We start from the raw sequence: 18,203 nt of genomic DNA, 5'->3' as shown, positions 1-18,203 counted from the left end.
GTTTTGAAAGTAAAAATCTGCTATGAAGCATGTTCCTTTGTTATCTTTCCTAAAAATATAGGCAGGGGGATTTTTGCTCATTATAATCGTACAGATGGCCTTTATAGTTTCCAGGTAATGCATGGACGTCTATAGTGACAAGCCAGAAAGATGTGGTTGCCATCCTTTTCTGTTCATTTACTGCCTCCTCCTTCATGCTTTGAATTTTACACATCTGTTAACCAAGATATTGGCAGGCAAAAGGAGCACAGGTTTTGCTTCTGAGAGAAATGTTGACTTAATCTCTAGTTTCTTTGTGCAGATTGTTAGATAGCTCTGTATCAAATATGTCATACCTGAACAATGGGATTACACTGAATAAATGCTCATGGTATCAGTGGTATTAAATTGAATAATGAGTTACTCTTTCTAATGCAGTTTGTTTTCTGTTTATTCTTTTATAGAATGAGAAAAGATTTCCAAATAGCATCTTTGATCTCGTTTCTGTCAGAGGTTATGTGACTTTCTGATACTACTTTACAGTCAGTCATTGCTAATATTTTAGCAAAGAATATTTTCCATGGCTGTGGTTTTGCAACTTTTTTATCCATCTGCATTGCTCATGCAGTGATTACAAAAGGCAGTGTATGAAAAGGCTGAATTCCCCACAACTTTGTTTTGACAGGTGATGACAAGCGTTGCCAACATCTCTTAATCCAAAACTAACTGAAGACCATCTGGCAGGAGGACCACTGACAGTGACAGCTGGGAGCTATTGGTTAAGGGAATGACTATTCCTCTTTCTCAGGTTGCTGTTAGTGGGATGCCAGGGTAGTCAAAACAGTGGGTACAGCATGGGAGTGCTGGGGTGTAGTTGGGACCTGGCAGTGGTAACAGCAGGCCACAGGATCACAGGATTTCACAGGATGTTAAAGGTTGGAAGGGACCTTTGGAGATCTTCTGGTCCAGCCCCTCTGCCAGAGCAGGACCATAGACTCTAGAGCAGGTTGCACAGTGTGTAAACCCACCACACACAGGAAGGCACCCAGATAGGTCTTGAAAGTCTCCAGAGAAGGAGACTCCATAACCTCTCTGGGCAGCCTGTTCCAGTGCTCTGTGACCCTTACAGTAAAGACATTCTTCCTTGTGTTGAGGTGAAACTTCCTGTGCTGTAGTTTGCATCCATTGCCCCTTGTCCTATCACAGGGCACAAGTGAGAAGAGACTGTCCCTTCCTTTCTGACACCCAGCCCTTATATATTTATAAACATTTATTAGATCCTCTCTCAGTCTTCCCCTCTCCAGATTAAACAGCCCCAGGTCTCTCCACCTTTTTTCATATGGCAGTGCTCCAGTCCTTTAATCATTCCTGTAGCTCTCTGTTGGGTCTTTGTACCTCTTCTCTAGAGTAGTGGAAGGTTCTGTCTCATGTGCCTCTGGGATTTATTCTAAAGCTGCACAGCAGAAATGACAAGGTCCTTTGTGATTTCAGTGGGGTTTGGATAAGGCCTTCAGGTGTGGTTCAGTTTTCCTCATTTTGCTCAGAAATTCTGCATTAGTCACTTCATTACGCTTTACATGCCTGTCCTTATTCAGGTTGATGGTTAAAGAACCTTCTCTCTATTTTCAGTCCTTCCTTGTTACTACACAGGTAATTCTGTGTGGCAATGGAAAGTGAAATGCAGTTATTCCTTAATACTAAATTCTCTTAAGTGTCACTAATCATATCAGAGTGAGAGACTTGAAATACATGTGGTTTTCAGTTCTAGAAACCAGTTTGTTGCCCAACTTAGTTCAAGAAATAGTTTGTGTAAAACAAATATTATTGTCCATATGTAACACTACCTGTAAAAGTTCTGCACCAGCTCTTTGCATTGCTTTTATATTCATAACTGTAAAATTCTGTCTAGGTACTCTGTCTTTTTTTTTTGTTGTGGTTGTTCTTGTTTGTTTATTTGTTTTTCCTCCTTGAATACTGAGGTAACCCAAAGAAGCTGGAGTTTGGTATTTATTGCTTTGCTCCCACTGCTTCAGCTGGGGAAGAAAACCCAAACATATAAAAATGTTTATGTTACTTGCATTGCTGAGACATTTTTCTTGACTATGATGAACAGACGGAGTTGCAAGTTGCCTCCATATCAGCATATTGGTTGAATCTCTCGGTGTCTTTTCTCCTTTCTCTCCTAACAAGCATGCCAAAACCTGATAGTAATTTCTCCAGCCTTATTTCTTAGCATTTAGATCTGATATCCAGAACTTGCAAAGATGTGTCATAGTTGTTTTAGTCACTACATCTCTATATAAAGAAACCTTTTCTTTAGTCTATTTCTTTATGATTAATTCTGGATACCCTGCCAATGTTTAGGGGTTGGGAATACAAACCTTCCCTTTAATCATTTAGAGTTTAAGTCTCTCTGTTGTCATTGTTGTTCTTTTTACTTGTCTTTGGTCATCTACTCGTTTTCTGGGATTCAGTCAGTTCTTAGGAAACTTCAGTAGTGTTGAGAAAAGTTTTCTAATAAATAATGACCTGGAACTGAACATAGGCTCTTCATAGTTCTTGGAAAGAAGAGAAAGAGATATGATGTGTTTCTCTCATTTGCTTTTAAAATGGTTTCCAGCTGGAACTATTCTGTCTGAATAGAAGCATTTTCCCTAACTATAAATGGTCTGTGTTTCAATATGCTCTCTGATCATAAAGCTGATGAAATGATCCTCTCTGTATGGCAGATTACCTCAGCAGAATTTACAAATGGAAGATGATGATTTTGCTAATGTCCATGGGCAGGTAGACAGAATTTGGTCCCAGATGCTCTACCTAACGTTCATGGCAAAAGCAGCTCAAAAACAATGCCTCCATATGCCATAATTGCTGGAATTATTTCTCAGGCATATTCCCTTGTCATCCCTCATATGTAGAACTCATTAGATTCCTAGTGGGAGAACATATGGAGAGGAGAGATGACAGAAAACATTGTAAAACAGATTGTGTATTTAAATTTATATTATAAAAGACCTCTGTGCACAAGCAAACTTAGTGGAGAAAGTTCAAACCCTTTTGTCCTGCTTCATATGGAAATTGACATTTGTGGGGCTGTTATCTCAGTGCATTCAAAGACACCCATAGGTGCTGGGTTAAAGACTTGCTTCAGGGATATTGGTTAGAATTTTGCTGCTAATTTGAGGTCAGCTCTGTATTTCTTACTTTGCTTTTCCAAATATTTAATTAAACTATAGTTGTGTAAGATCTTTTTGCTAATAGGAATGATGAGAAGTCAAGGTCCTACCCATTCAAATCTGATGGCAGGATCAGCTCTTTGGGTATGGGCTTGTGATTTTTATGATTAACTTGTCTGTGTTTCACAAAATAAAGTGATGAAGTTCCTTTTACCCAGCTCAGCTGACTGATGGATGGGGATGAGATCAGTGCAGAGTTCTTCTAATGACTACTGAATATTAGTAATTTGTTCTTTGTTCTTTCTTATGAGTAAATAAAGCAACAGCAACCTAATTATACATAAATTCAAAATATATGCTGATGTCTGTGATTCTTTTTTTTTAAATGACACTTAGGAGTCTTTCTGGTTTATGGCAAATCTTGTCTGTGCTTGATTTTGACTCACTGCTGGCCATGAAGCTGCTTTCCACAGGGACCATTTTGGATACTCTAAAGACTCCCAGTGGTGGAGGTGGCCACTAGCAGAAGTTACCCAGCTGGCAGGTGGGAGGTGGGTAAACTGGTATCTGGGTACACCATGACTTTACTGCAGTGGCAGGTGAAATACAACCTATCACCTAGAGGAACACTTCTGCAGACATCATTGTTGCCTAGCTCCTAGAGGAACAATTCTGAACAGGATATCATATTGTATGCATCTGAATCAAATGTCATGCCTAAATGAATATTGGAAGGACACAGAGAAACAGTGTGGACATCTCTGAGAGTGCGGCTCTACAGGCTTTTAAAATGTCAGATATGTCCACAGGATGTTTCTGGCTATGTCTTTGCCTTTCCAAAAGGAGACACAAAATGACTCATTAGGTAGCACTTGTAGTAGAGCCATGTGTGTTTCTGCTGGCAAATAACTCTGTGTAAAGCCAAGATTTGGTGTCGTGATGTCACGGTTTATCATCGCCTGGCATCTAAGCCCCATTCCTTGTGAACCCCCAGCCTACTCACTGGTAGGTTGTTGTGACAAGCAGAAAAGGCCTTGCTCAGCAATAACAAAAACTATATTCTCAACACTCTTTTTGGAATATATCCAAAACACAGATACACACTAGCTACTGTGAAGAAAATAAACTCTCCCAGTCAAAACCAGCATACATGTCTCAGGGGAGGGCCTCAAATCCTCTCCCATTACTTCTGAAATTGGGGTGTGTACCTATACAGTAAGTCAGAGCTGCGCAGTGTGCTGCTGGTAAGCTGCATGGCTTGCTCTATACCTTATAGAGCAGAGTAGTTGCTCTGACAAGCCTCAGCAGGAAACAAAACATGCATTACCGTACATGCTTTTGTCATACTGACAACCCTGATCTGTAAGTTCTTTTCTGACAGCTACAGGATAAATGTTTATTACTAGATACAATTTTAGAAGGTATTATTTTGAGCCAGTCTGAACAATGCACATAAGAGATGTATTTTGCAGCTTCTTATCTGTTCATCTTATTACAACTTATGTATTTGTGCTGTAGAGGTATTAGCCTCTCTGTCAGTTACTAGTGCACCTGTGTCATTATTGTGGCAACTGTGTCCTTGATTAATGACTGGGATCACAGGAACAATCAGGTTGGGAAAGACCCTTGGGATCACCAAGTCCAACTGATAATCCTACTCCACAAGGTTCATGGCTATACCATATCCCCGAGCACCACATCCAAACTACCTTTAAACACATCCAGGGTTGATGACTCAACCGCCTCCCTGGGCAGCACATTCCAATGTTTCCACTGTTTCCATGAATTTTTTTTCCCTAATGTCCAGTCTAATCCTACCCAGTCACCGCTTGAGGCCATTCCCACTTGTTCTATCACTAATTACCTGTTAGAAGAGACCAGCACCAGACTCTACACAATGTCCTTTATAGTCAGTGCAGGAAAGTGCTCATTAAGTTGCACGTTTTTCAGTAGCATGTTGTGGTTTTTCCATTCTGTCAGTACCGGCATTAGAAACTAGACGACAAAGTAGTAAAAGAGGTAAAAGAGCTTTGAAGATGTACTGATGTAATTACTCTCAGGCAAACAGCTAGACCTTGCTCAGCAAAGGAAGTTACAGCTTCTGTGTGTAAGATTGTGTTCCATCATTCAGAATATCTGGCCCTCTGCTTTGATTCAAATTTGATTATACAGAACTTTGTGCAGTAGTGATACAAATATAAAAGTTTAATAGCTACTTGAAAGATGGATCCTTAAGTACTGATGTATGCAGTGAAATATCCAAGAGGTCTCAAATTCAAGGCTTTACCTGATGTTCCTAATGGCTAAGGAAAGTAGCAAGTATTTTCCCCATTTTTATGGCTTTGGAAGGAAATAGAGATATATTAGATGACTGGCAGCTAAAGTGCTGGCTGGACTTCAGTTAATGAGGTGTTTATTGCCCAAGTTCATACAGCTTGGATCTTGCCTCACATTTTGTTAAAGCATGTAACAGAACGACCTTAAACCAATCAATTTCTGCAATTAGCAGTTCTGAAAGGAGACACAAAAGGAAGTAGAAGGCAGCTTATGCCTGGGTTAGCTCCACTGTCTTCAGTGAAGTTATTCTCTGGGTAATTCTGCTCTTAGGCATTCTAGCTAAATAATTTAGAAAACTAAGCTGCAGTTAATTTGAACACCTAGATGAAAGGGCATAGGAAACTTCAAGGGCCTGGGTAGGAGCAAAATACAGATGACAAAAAATCCTTTACAGTTCTACCAGATATCCTGTTGCTGTATATTGTCCAGGTCCCACCTGCAACAGAGAAAGATGTCACATTTAGTCCTGCTCTTAGTCCAACTGTAAAACATATACCAAAGGCAATTTGTGAAAGGCATTTGGCACAAAACTTTTCCTCTCAAAGCCCCAGATCTCTAGTCCATGCCTGTTTTCCTTAAATCTTGAAAACAGAGCTTTATCAGAACTTTGCTGGTGACTAAAGCTTCTTATGGACTTTTGCTCAGGTTTAAATTTCATCCTGACTACCTATGCCAGCTGTTACAAAAACTTTCTCACCGATTCAAACTCATGCCTGCCCTCACTATTGTTTTCTTCTTTTTAATTGGTTGAGATAGTAAAAAACCATACTCTGTAAATATTGCCTTCAAATTTGACTTATTTGGTCATCTGCAGCAGTTCCAAAATGGCATTTCTTACTTTGTGTCAAACTTGGGAATTGTTAAAATACCCTAAATAGTCATAAATTCAGTCAACTCCTTCACAATATAGAACTGTGATGCCTCAAGCTACTTTTTACCAGTCAGAGTATTGTCAAGGTGACCTTTCATGCTGTTTCAATTGCATAGCCTTGCCATTATTTAACTATTACAATGATGGAAAGCTTGCACTTTGCTATTTGAGTGGCAACGTTTCTGGGCACAGGAGCCTGAAAGAATGGAACATTTGAGGGGCTATAATTAATGTGCCACATTAGGAAGTTAAGGATAAGCAGCCATAGAAAGACTAAATCTGGTGGAGCAAAGCAGATGCAGTCTAGTCTTGAAAACTAAGAATCCATTTGCAATGCTTTCTAGAATCCTAGCATCTCTTGCTGGTGTCAACTCATTAACAATAGCTAATTTTTCTTGCACTCTGCCTCAACCATCCATAATCATTGAAATGTACAGGAAAATGCAACCTCTGGAGTGCTGTTAAAATTCCTCTCAAACTCAAGTATGAGTGAGGCTAATGCCACAGTATATTTTTAGTCTATATTTTTAAAAGGAAATTAATTTCTGTTTGTTTTAAAGAATGTATCTATGAATTTATACAGAGTTAGAACAATACTGAAAATCTCAAAGCTCTTTGGTTGTGTGTGTAGAAAAAAAATTGTTAATAAAAGTTTTGAGTGTTAATAAAAGTTTTAAGAGCTAATAAAAGTTTTAAGCTGTACAAAAAAAACCACTAGGGATTAGTATGATAAACTAGAATGAGTGATACACGAATTCTTGCCTACCCAGGACATATCCACTGTATACAGAGGAAAGGTAATGAAAACAGGACTTGTAAATCTGGCATATGCCTGTTGTAAGGCAAGGGGTTTTATAGGATGCAAAGACACCACAAAGCAATCATAGGAAGTAGTGAAAAACTCATCTTTTGGGGAGCAGAGGTGTCAGAAAAAGGGGAAATAGTCATCTTTGCCATTCAAAAATATACAATTCAAATACAGAACAAATAGTTTTTCTCTATTTTTAAGTGAATTGACAACTAGCCCAAGAGTTGTTAGTGTACTTTCTCAACAATAATTGAGCCAGCAGTCTGCCCAGGTGGCCAAGAAGGCCAATGGCATCCTGGCCTGCATCAAGAATAGTGTGGCCAGCAGGAGCAGGGAAGTCATTCTGCCCCTGTACTCTGCACTGGTTCGGCCACACCTTGAGTCCTGTGTCCAGTTCTGGGCTCCTCAGTTTAGGAAAGATGTTGAGATGCTGGAACGTGTCCAGAGAAGGACAACAAAGCTGGTGAGAGGCCTCGAGCACAAGCCCTATGAGGAGAGGCTGAGGGAGCTGGGATTGTTTAGCCTCGAGAAGTGGAGGCTCAGGGCAGACCCTATTGCTGTCTACAACTACCTGAAGGGAGGTTGTAGCCAGGTGGGAGTTCGTCTCTTCTCTCAGGCCACCTGCACGAGAACAAGACGACACAGTCTCAAGCTGCACCAGGGGAGGTTTAGGCTTGAGGTTAGGAAGAAGTTCTTCACAGAAAGAGTAATTTGCCATTGAAATGTGCTACCCAGGGAGGTGGTGGAGTCACCATCCCCGGAGGTGTTCAAGAGGGGATTGGACATGGCACTTGGTGCCATGGTTTAGTCATGAGGTCTGTGGCGACAGGTTGGACTTGGTGATCTTTGAGGTGTCTTCCAACCTTGGTGATACTGTGAGACTGTAATAATTGAGAAATAATAATCGTTTGACTTCTAGGAAACAATTTTGCTGTAATGTCTGCTCATTGCCATGTTAAAACATAATTATTTCATGACTGTGTGATTAAATGTATTCTGTCTACATGAAGCTTGACACAGATTGACAGAAAGCTAAACCAGTAGAAAGACGTGGATGTTGAAAAACCTTTTGTCTTCACAATGCTGTTGGAGGAGGAACAACATCACAGCCTGTGGAAGCCGTGTAAAAATCGGAACAGAAAAAGGTTTCTTTTTCCATCAGTGGTTTGGTGATTTATATACATGGCTCTCATTAGCATTAATGGGAGTTATCTGCCTCATTTTTTATGAGCCTGATGTGAAGTTAATGGCAATGTTCCCGTTGTCTCTAGTGGGCTGTGGATCAACTACTAAGTGCACAAATGAGTTTGGTTGAAATATTGGTGATTGCTGGCTTAGAATTTCCACATGCTTCACTCACAGTTACAACAAAAGATGCTGTGTGAATGCCTAAGAGTGTGAGCTGAGGAGTTTAATATTGTAGACTGTGCTGAGCTGTGTGCACTTTGGGGCATCCACACCAAAGACTGCAGAGATGCCTAAACCAGCTCACAATGAGCTAGTGCGAGCAGCAGCAGGAATCTGCACAGCAGCATAGCTGATTTACTTTGCAGAGATCTGAGTGGGAGTAGGTGTAATAGTGTCTGTGGTCTGGACCACATGATGGGGGTTGCAGCGCTCTGTGATGCTCTACACCCATTAATAATATGGTAACCTGCAACCCTGCTTTTTAAAATCAACCCTGGGATTGCTGTGCTGTGCTGGTTTTGTTTTGTCTTGGGTTTTGATAGAGGAATGATATTTTCTTTGCAATAAACTTTTTATTGGCTATGTATGCTTTGCATTTGTAACAAAACTAGACTGTAATGCTTTTCCTTCTTTGAGGGAGGGAAGGAGTCCAGCAGAACTGGAAGGATTTCTGTTCACGTCCATGTTCCTAACTGTAAGTCAGCTGCTATCAAAGACACTGTGAGCCACACCAGCCATCAAAGACAGCTACTCAGTCTTGCTGTCAGTGAGGAACATTTCTGGCTACACACAAACTGGCTGGTACAAGATATCTTGCCTGTGGAATAGGGACTTCTTTTATGGTGGCTCACGTTCATGCTAAAGTATTTCTCCTTATCACAATGCCACAATGATATGATAAATTAGCCTCCAGAAGAACATATATTCTGAAGCTGAGCTTCTAATAATATTAAGGGAAGCTAGGTCTTGAGGGCTATAAGAAATAGAGGGTTTCTCCTCCCAGTCTGCCAGACATGGCCCCTGATGGTCCCTATTCCAGGTACAGGCTGTAGCAAAGCTGGACATGTACTTTGAAGAAACAAATGCATACAAAGTAGATCAACATATGCAAGAGACTGGTGTCTTTATCAGCACCTGCTTACACACAAGGCATGCACATAGACACATGCAACACATATTGCCCAATCCTTTTCCACTCCCTGGCTGATCAGGATTGAAATTTGCCAGTGTACCGTTTCCCAGGCATTCCCACAGCTGCATATCCATTAAGTCTTCACAAGATGTTCAACAGTTGTATCCCTTGTGCCCGTGACTGGCAAAATCAGGCCTCTCAGCTTAATCCATCTGCACACCCCCCCCCCAGTTGACACAAGTTACAGCTTGCTACAGCTGAAAGACACAGTAAACTGCAGTCAATTTCCATCTCAGGCTGAGATTTTGCTGTGGTCTTTCTCTCTGTATAACAACATGGAATTGTGAAATTATGGAATGAAGCTGGAGGTGGGGAGATTCAGGCTGGATGTGAGGAGGAGGTTCTTCACCATGAGAGTGGTGAAGCCCTGGAATGGGTTGTCCAGGTAGGTGGTTGAGGCTCCATCCCTGGAGTTGTTTAAGACCAGGCTGGACAAGGCTCTGGGCAGCCTGATGATGTGTGGGGTGTCCCTGGCCATGGCAGGGGGGTTGGAACTAGATGATCCTTGTGGTCCCTTCCAACCCTGACTGATACTATGATACTATGAAATTTCATCTGTATGAGGAGTGGCTAAGGGAGCTGGGTTGTTTAGCCTGGAGAAGAGGAGGCTCAGGGGAGACCTTATTGCCCTCTACAACTACCTGAAAGGAGGTTGTAGCTGGGGGTGGGAGGGTTGGCCTCTTCTCCCACGCAACTAGTGACAGGATGAGAGGACACGGTCTCAAGCTGTGCCAGGGGAAGTTTAGGCTGGATGTTAGTTAAAAATTCTTCATAGAGTGATTTGCCATTGGAATGGGCTGCCCAGGGAGGTAGTAGACTCACCATCCCTGCAAGTGTTTAAAAAAAGACTGGATGAGGCACTCAGTGCCATGGTTTAGTTGATTGGATGGTGTTTGGAAATAGGTTGGACTTGATGATCTTGAAGGTCTTTTCCAGCCTGGTTAATACTGTGATTCTGTGATATTGCAGATGGCTTGAATTTTCTCTCTCTCTGTGTTCCTCACAAAATTTCATACTATGAGATGAGAGAATCAGGGAAGGTGCCATATGAATTGGCAATCCATCAGGCAGGGAACAAGTGGGTACCCAAGCATGGGATTTACTAGCTACAGCCACATTTTTTAGAGCATGCTCAGCTTGAATAGCTGTAGGAGGAGTAGATCAAATACTCCCCACTTGTTCAGCTCTGGTACAGCTCCACATAAAGGGTGCATAATAGGTAGGTGTAGGCAAGCTGTGCTTTAGTTTTAATCAACTCCCTCTCCTTTTTATTTTCCTCTTTTTAGATTAAGCATTGTTTGATAATTTCAAAAAGCACCTCAATACCTTCTCAGCCATCAGCAGATTAGAATTCACTGCTCTGGTATTTTTTATTGCATAGATTCGTAAGTTTAATAAAGTTCTGCATTTGTATTACAGCCTTGTTTTCTGATTAATTGTAAGGAAATGGGAAACCATAGCAATGCCAAAGGCTTTTATTAAAGTATCAGAAATCAGCAAGCAATCTACACCAGCCAATTAAATAGCACTCTATGTCCCTGAAGTAAAAAGCATAGTGGCTTGTGCTTAAATTGGTATTTTCCTTGACACAGAAATCAACTCTTATACAGTCAAACCCATAACATTTATCAGATGCAATATACTGAGTGTAGATTAACAGCACCCTCACCACAGAAATGAAAATATATTAATCACACAGTCCTTTAAAAACACATGTAAATATAGCAGGTTTTAAAGTCTTTCCATTAGAATATGTGCATTTACTATCAATGACTGATCTAAATCACCATGTTCACCACAGATGTGAGCATTGACAAGGCTGCTGGAGTTTTCTTGTCTGCATTCCCCCTGGGACTGTACTGCACCTAGGGTGCCTTCTAGGTGCTGCGATAGTGCTATGGAGTATGCTTCAGTGCACGATGACCACTCCACACAAAAAAATTCCTCTTTGGTGATACAGATGATTCGCTGGTGCCTGAAAGCTGGTGCAGCCTCTCTGAAAGGTGGTTCTAAATGATTAACACTGTAATGTACTTATTGGAATCTCTTCTAATGGATCCTGCTTTTGTCTTCACAGCAAAGACGCTGAACTGGCAAGTGTGCTTAGCCGGCAAAAATCCGTCACACTGAGATGAGACCTTCCTCACTGTGCCTCATGTAGTTATACTTTATGCAGTTCCATACATTACTGCTAAACTTGGGATGGCCCTCAAAGCACCCTAGTGCCAAAGGTGAGAATCAGTAGGCATATTTGAATGCAGGTACCTGAGAGCTACATGCCTTTTAGACAAATTCATGAGGACAGGCTAGTAGTATTTTGCTTGCTGTGTGCTGCATGTAGTTCCAGTAAGCCTTTCCTTGGCTAGAGAAAAGCCTACTACAGAGCTAATAACCATTACAAATTAGACTAATTCCTTGTATTCTGCCTCTGAATCAGAAAGTGGTATCCATTTCATAGGGAATTTTTTTCCCCAGTGACTCTTGCAAATATCTTCACTCATCCACTCATTTCTATTGGGCGAGTTTTGTATTTCAAAGTCATTATCATCTTTTACTGGCAACTTTATCATAAAAGGTCAGGTTAGAAGGGTTGTGAAGTCTTCAGACTTCAGTTTCAAGATGACCCTTTACTGCAGGACAGAAGTGCACAGTATGATGTGTGCACACTATTTTTCTAGCACTAAATGTCACCTAGCTCTTTAGTGGAATGGAAGATTTGCAGCACATTTTGCATTCTGAAACTGTTAATAATGAGCTGTATAACCAAAAGCATTAAGGCAGATCTTATTTAAAATCTGAAAAAAACCCAAAATTAGGATTTTTTTTTTAATGGTTACATCCCCACAACAATTTACCCTTCATGAAAGTATAAGAAATGAGACTCAAATACAATTAATTTGCCCCTGTAATGCTCAATCCACAAGATGATGTATCTGATGTATCTCATATATGTTAATGGAAACACTAGCTAAAGATATTAACAATTATCAGAGCAACAAACAAAATATGTGCCATTATTTGATCCACATGTATTAAATGCAAATTTTAGATTAGTTAAAGATTAGCCTCCAGAAATATGTGAAAGTTTTTAGTTTGACAGGATTTGAAACACATACAGCAGATTCTTATTGGAAGTTAATATGTGAAGTCTGGAAACCAGTGCAGAAAATGATCAATATCCAGCTGTATTTAGAATAGAATAGAATAGAATAGAATAGAATAGAATAGAATAGAATAGAATAGAATAGAATAGAATAGAATAGAATACACCAGACCAGACCAGGTTGGAAAAGACCTTTGAGATCATCAAGTTCAACCCATCACTCAATACCATCTAATCAACTAAGCCTTGGCACCAAGTGCCTCATCCAATCTCTTCTTAAACACCTGCAGTTCCCTGTATGCACCTTCTACTACCTTTAACTACCTATTCTGTTTTTGGTTTTGCAAAACAATTTGTGGCAATATATAATGTTTAGCAATATATATTTTCTTCTAAGAGGGAAAACAACAATCACTCATTGAGAGACAAACTGAAAGACGTTCCATAACCTACCATTATAACCGTGTAACTGAGATCACAACTAGCAAGAAAACAGTCTATACACAAGTTTTGTATGACTTTCCAAGTAAGGTAATATATTTTTCTTTTCTTCCTTCATGTCCACCAGTAACAAATGCTCTGTCAGCTGCTTCATAACTTTTAATTGCCGTGGACATAACAACCTTGTTATCAGGACAACATTTGGAAGTGTAAATCTCCCACGCCACAAAACCCTCCTTAACTCTGTTTTACTTTTAACATATTTACTCTTCAGTAGTTTCATCTCCTCGTAGAGAAAGCATGACATTGGAGCATCCCACCAGCTGCTGCATGTTCACTATAGTGAGAGTTTTCCACAGTGTTAAGAATTACTGCTTTTAAAGGGCATCAATTTCTCGCCTGAATGGAAATCAGAATCTTGTACAGAATAAATTTTCTTGTTGTTCTTGTCAATACCCATAATGCTCTAGTTATGGAAAGGATGTTGTTTTTCCAGTAATTGTTCTGACTGCTCCCAGTTCTTGCATTATTGCCTAACTTGTGCATTCTCTTCCACATTTAAAGAAAATTTTAGGATAAAGAAACTTGGAACAAAAATGAAAGCCCTTCACAAAGAGTGCAATATGAGATAACCAAATTAGACAACCCTACTCTACAAGGTTCACCCCTAAACTGTATCCCCAAGCAACATATCCAAATGACCTTTAAATACATTCAGGGTTGGTGACTCCACCACCTCCCTGGGCAGCACATTCCAATGCCTCTCCAGGCTTTCTGTGAAAATTTTTTTCCTAATGTCCAGTCTAAACCTACTCAGTTGCAGCTTGAGGTCATTGCCTCTTGTTCAGTCACTAATTACCTGTGAGAAGAGACCAGCACTAGCCTCTCCCCAGTGTCCTTTCAAGTACTTGTAGAGAGCAATGAGGTCTCCCCTCAGCCTCCTCTTTTTCAAACTAAACAGCCCCAGCTCTTTCAGTCAATCCTCATAAGATTTCTACTCCAGCACCATTACTAAGAACTATTCCTTCCTATCCATTGCACTAAATAGGATGCGGTGGGAGGTTGTATCACAACCTGATTCTTAAACCAGCTCTGGGAGTTGTGCTGGATTTGAAAATCCCCTTGGAGTAAATTAAGGTGAACTGAGACAAAATGGCTGACTCAGAGGAACAACAAAAAGCAATTTATTACCTTGTCCTAGCAACAATAAATGGTGTGGATCCAACTACTTCAAGGCACAACCAGGTTATGTCTATCAAAGTGAGAAAAGTGAGTAGCAAGAGAAAGAGAGAGGAAAAAGAAATACAGATAGTGAGACCCTTGGATTTGGCAACATCTCCAGGTTTGAGATAACAGAAAGTCAGACTCTTGCAGGTTGCAATTCTGCCTCCATAATCCTTCTGCTAATGAAAAGCTCCTTGGCTTTCTAATTCTCTCTAGCTATCGGCGATAAGATTCATGGTACTTGAACAAGGGAAAGTAGGTTTAGCTGACAGAAAATCTCCATCCCAGATTGTCCCCGAAGCTCACCCTCTTCTTTTGTCATAATTTAATGACATTTATAGTGACAGATGTCACAAAGTGACATTCTAAGACAATTTGAGTTCAATGGACTACTTGGTTTAAATGCAAAAGTTCTTAAGGTAAAAACACTCCAAAAGTCTGTGTATCATAGAATAGAATCATAGAATCAATAAGCTTGGAAAAGACCTCAAGGACCATCAAGTCCAACCTGTCACCCAAGACCTCACGCCTACTAGACCATGGCACCAAGTGCCATGTCCAATCCCTCTTGAACACCTCTGGGGATGGTGACTCCAGCACCTCCCTGGGCAGCACATTTCAATGGCAAATCACTCTTTCTGTGAAGAACTTCTTCCTAACCTCAAGCCTAAATCTCCCCTGGTGCAGCTTGAGACTGTGTCCTCTTGTTCTGGTACTGGTTGCCTGGGAGAAGAGATGAACTCCCACCTGGCTACAACCTCCCTTCAGGTAGTTGTAGACAGCAATAGGGTCTGCCCGGAGCCTCGTCTTCTCCAGGCTAAGCAATCCCAGCTCCCTCAGCCTCTCCTCATAGGGCTTGTGCCTCAGGCCTCTCACCAGCTTTGTTGTCCTTCTCTGGACACGTTCCAGCAACTCAACATCTTTCCTAAACTGAGGGGCCCAGAACTGGACACAGGACTCAAGGTGTGGCCTAACCAGTGCTGAGCACAGGGGCAGAATGACTTAGTTTCATAGTTTCATAGTTTCATTCAGGGTTGGAAGGGACCACAAGGATCATCTAGTTCCAATCCCCCTGCCATGGGCAGGGACACCCCACACTAGATCAGGCTGGACAGAGCCTCATCCAGCCTGCTCTTAAACACCCCCAGGGACGGGGCCTCGACCACCTCCCTGGACAACCCATTCCAGGGTTTCCCCACTCTCATGGTGAAGAACCTCCTCCTCACATCTAGCCTGAATCTCCCCACCTCCAGCTTCATTCCATTCCCCCTAGTCCTATCACTACCTGATATCCTGAGAAGTCCTTCCCCAGCCTTCCTGTAGGCCCCCTTCAGATACTGCTTCCCTGCTCCTGCTGGCCACACTGTTCCTGATACAGGCTTGAGGCTTCTAGTGCTGCCTGTGTTTGAGTGAATGATGTGCAGGTTATTTGCATGGCCAGCGGCACACATTTGCACGTATGCACTGCCTACCAGGAGGCCCTGCTCAGCCTTGCTGCCAGCTGGTCCCAGGCTGTGGAGTTGTGGCAGCCTCACATCTGTTGCCCTGCCATATCTGGCCTGATTTCTCCTAATATTCACTTTTCACTCTGGGCTTTAAGCAGGGGAGCTGATAAAACTGCATTGTTTCACGAGCTTTCTCTCTGCTGTGATAATATGTTTCAAATTCTCATAAACATGGAGATTGCTACATTGGTATCTATGAACTGGTGAAGCTCTGATATAAGAAAGAAAACAGTCTGATTTAGGAGAACTTATAATCTCTGCTTCTTTTTTTACCACCACTTCTGTACCCTGATTAGAAGCAATTACCTTACTGCTTTTCTCTTTCTATTTATTTCTATATCTGTGATTCCTTAGGATATGAAAGCCTTGTGCTGTCATGTCAGACTCCAGCCCAAAGAGTAAAGAAAAAATAATAGAAAACCAAAATTCACTGCTAAAACTCCTAAGTAACTTTCCAGTTCTTACCAATATTACAGAATCACAGAGAATTAACCAGGTTGGAAAAGACCTTTGAGATCAAAAAGTCCAACCTATTACCCAACACCATCTAATCAACTAAACCTTGGCACTAAGTGCCTCATCCAGTCTTATTTTAAGCACTTCCAGGGATGGTGACTCCACCACCTCCCTGGGCAGCCCATTCCAATGGCCAATCTCTCTTTCTGTGAAGAACTTTTTCCTAACATCCAGCCTAAACGTCCTCTGGTGCAGCTTGAGACTGTGTCCTTTCCTTCTGTCAGTGGTTGCCTGGGAACAGAGACTAACCCTCATCAGGCTACAATCACCCTTCAGCTAGTTGTAGAGAGCAATAAGGTCTCCCCTGAGTGCCATCTCCTCCAGGCTAACATCGTAGACTCACAGAACTGTTTTGGCTGGAGAAGCCCTCTAAGCCCATTCTCCATTTCTGCTCAGGCTGCACACACCCCCCTCCAGCCCCACCACCTTGGGCAAGTGCTGTAGTAGGGCATCCCAGCCCTTCATGCCTACCCAGGCACCATGCCATGGCCACATTTGATGCCATGTTTTATTGGGTCATCACTCTGTCCTAGTCAGATAACAGGAAGGTAGAAAGAAATCTTGTCTGCAGGGGAAATACACTGTGAAATCGGAAGAAGATCTGTCCAGCAATGGAAAATCAAAACTGAGGAGGAAATACAAGCTTACCCTAAAGCATCTGAAGAGAATCACCATGATGTGACTGAATGGTAGGTTTTGTGGCCTCATCTAAAGGAACTAGGGTTGTTTAGTCTGAAGAAAAGGAGGCTCTCTGCAGCTTCCTGAAAGAAGGTTGTAGTGAAGTGGGTGTTGGTCTCTTATCCCTAGTAACAAGTAATAGAATGAGAGGAAATGGCTTCAGGTAGCACCAGTGGAAGTTTAGAATAGAATAGAATAGAATAGAATAGAATAGAATAGAATAGAATAGAATAGAATAGAATAGAATAGAATAGAATAGAATAGAATAGAATTAACCAGGTTGGAAAAGACTTTTGAGATCATCGAGTTTAGATCAGATATTAGAAGTTTTTCTACTGGAACAGGCTCCCCAGGGAGGTGGTTTATTCCCCATCCCTGTAGGTGTTTATAAGATGTATATGTATGATGCTAAGGGGCATGTTTTACCACCAGTCTTGGTATAGTTAGATAATGGTTGGTCTCAATGATCTTAAAAGCCTTTTCCAACCAAAACAATTCTATGATTCTATATCCTGGCTGAAATTCTTTACTTGCTGAGCCAGTTCATAAGACTTCAGGGTTATTACCACGTACCTCAAGCCTTGTCAAGAACTTTACTGCGCTCAAGCGCAACAAAGAAGCTAAGTTTCTTCTGAGGAAATGCAAAATTTGTTTATGGTACTATGTGAGCAAGGTTCTATATGCACATAATTTGTTTATGGTACTATATGAGAGAAAGAAATCAGCTGAGAAGTGCCATTTTAGTTGATATGAGTTCGGAGCTGATTTTAAATGGTTCCCTGATAACAGGCTGCATTTTTATCTTTATCTTGCATATTTTAAGGATTATGCATATTATCAAGTATCTGGTCCTAAAAATGACAGATCAGTTTATGCTCATAAATGTCCCAGTTAATAAGTCATGCACTGAACTAAATCTAGTCTGTAATGTCTAGTTGCACTTTTTCAAAGGCAGATTAATTTATATACTACAGGCATGGGATTATTAATAAAAGATGAAAGAAACCGGGATTTAGATGAGGAAGTCTAAAGATGGGACAAATGTCTTGTCAAAGTAAATAGACTGTTTCAGTTTGAATTCACCCAGCTGCTAACATGGAAGAATTTATTTTTCTTTACTTTTTACTTCTTTATTTTTAATTTCAATTGACAAGAAAAAGAGACAGACTCAGGGGGAGTCAGCTG

The sequence above is a fragment of the Melanerpes formicivorus genome, unplaced genomic scaffold, assembly GCF_026170545.1.
Source record: "Melanerpes formicivorus ecotype bairdi unplaced genomic scaffold, bMelFor1.0.p_v2 SCAF_3, whole genome shotgun sequence".
NCBI classification, from domain to species: Eukaryota; Metazoa; Chordata; class Aves; order Piciformes; family Picidae; genus Melanerpes; species Melanerpes formicivorus.
The sequence above is the reverse complement of the archived record's forward strand: the minus strand, read 5'-3'. Positions refer to the sequence as shown.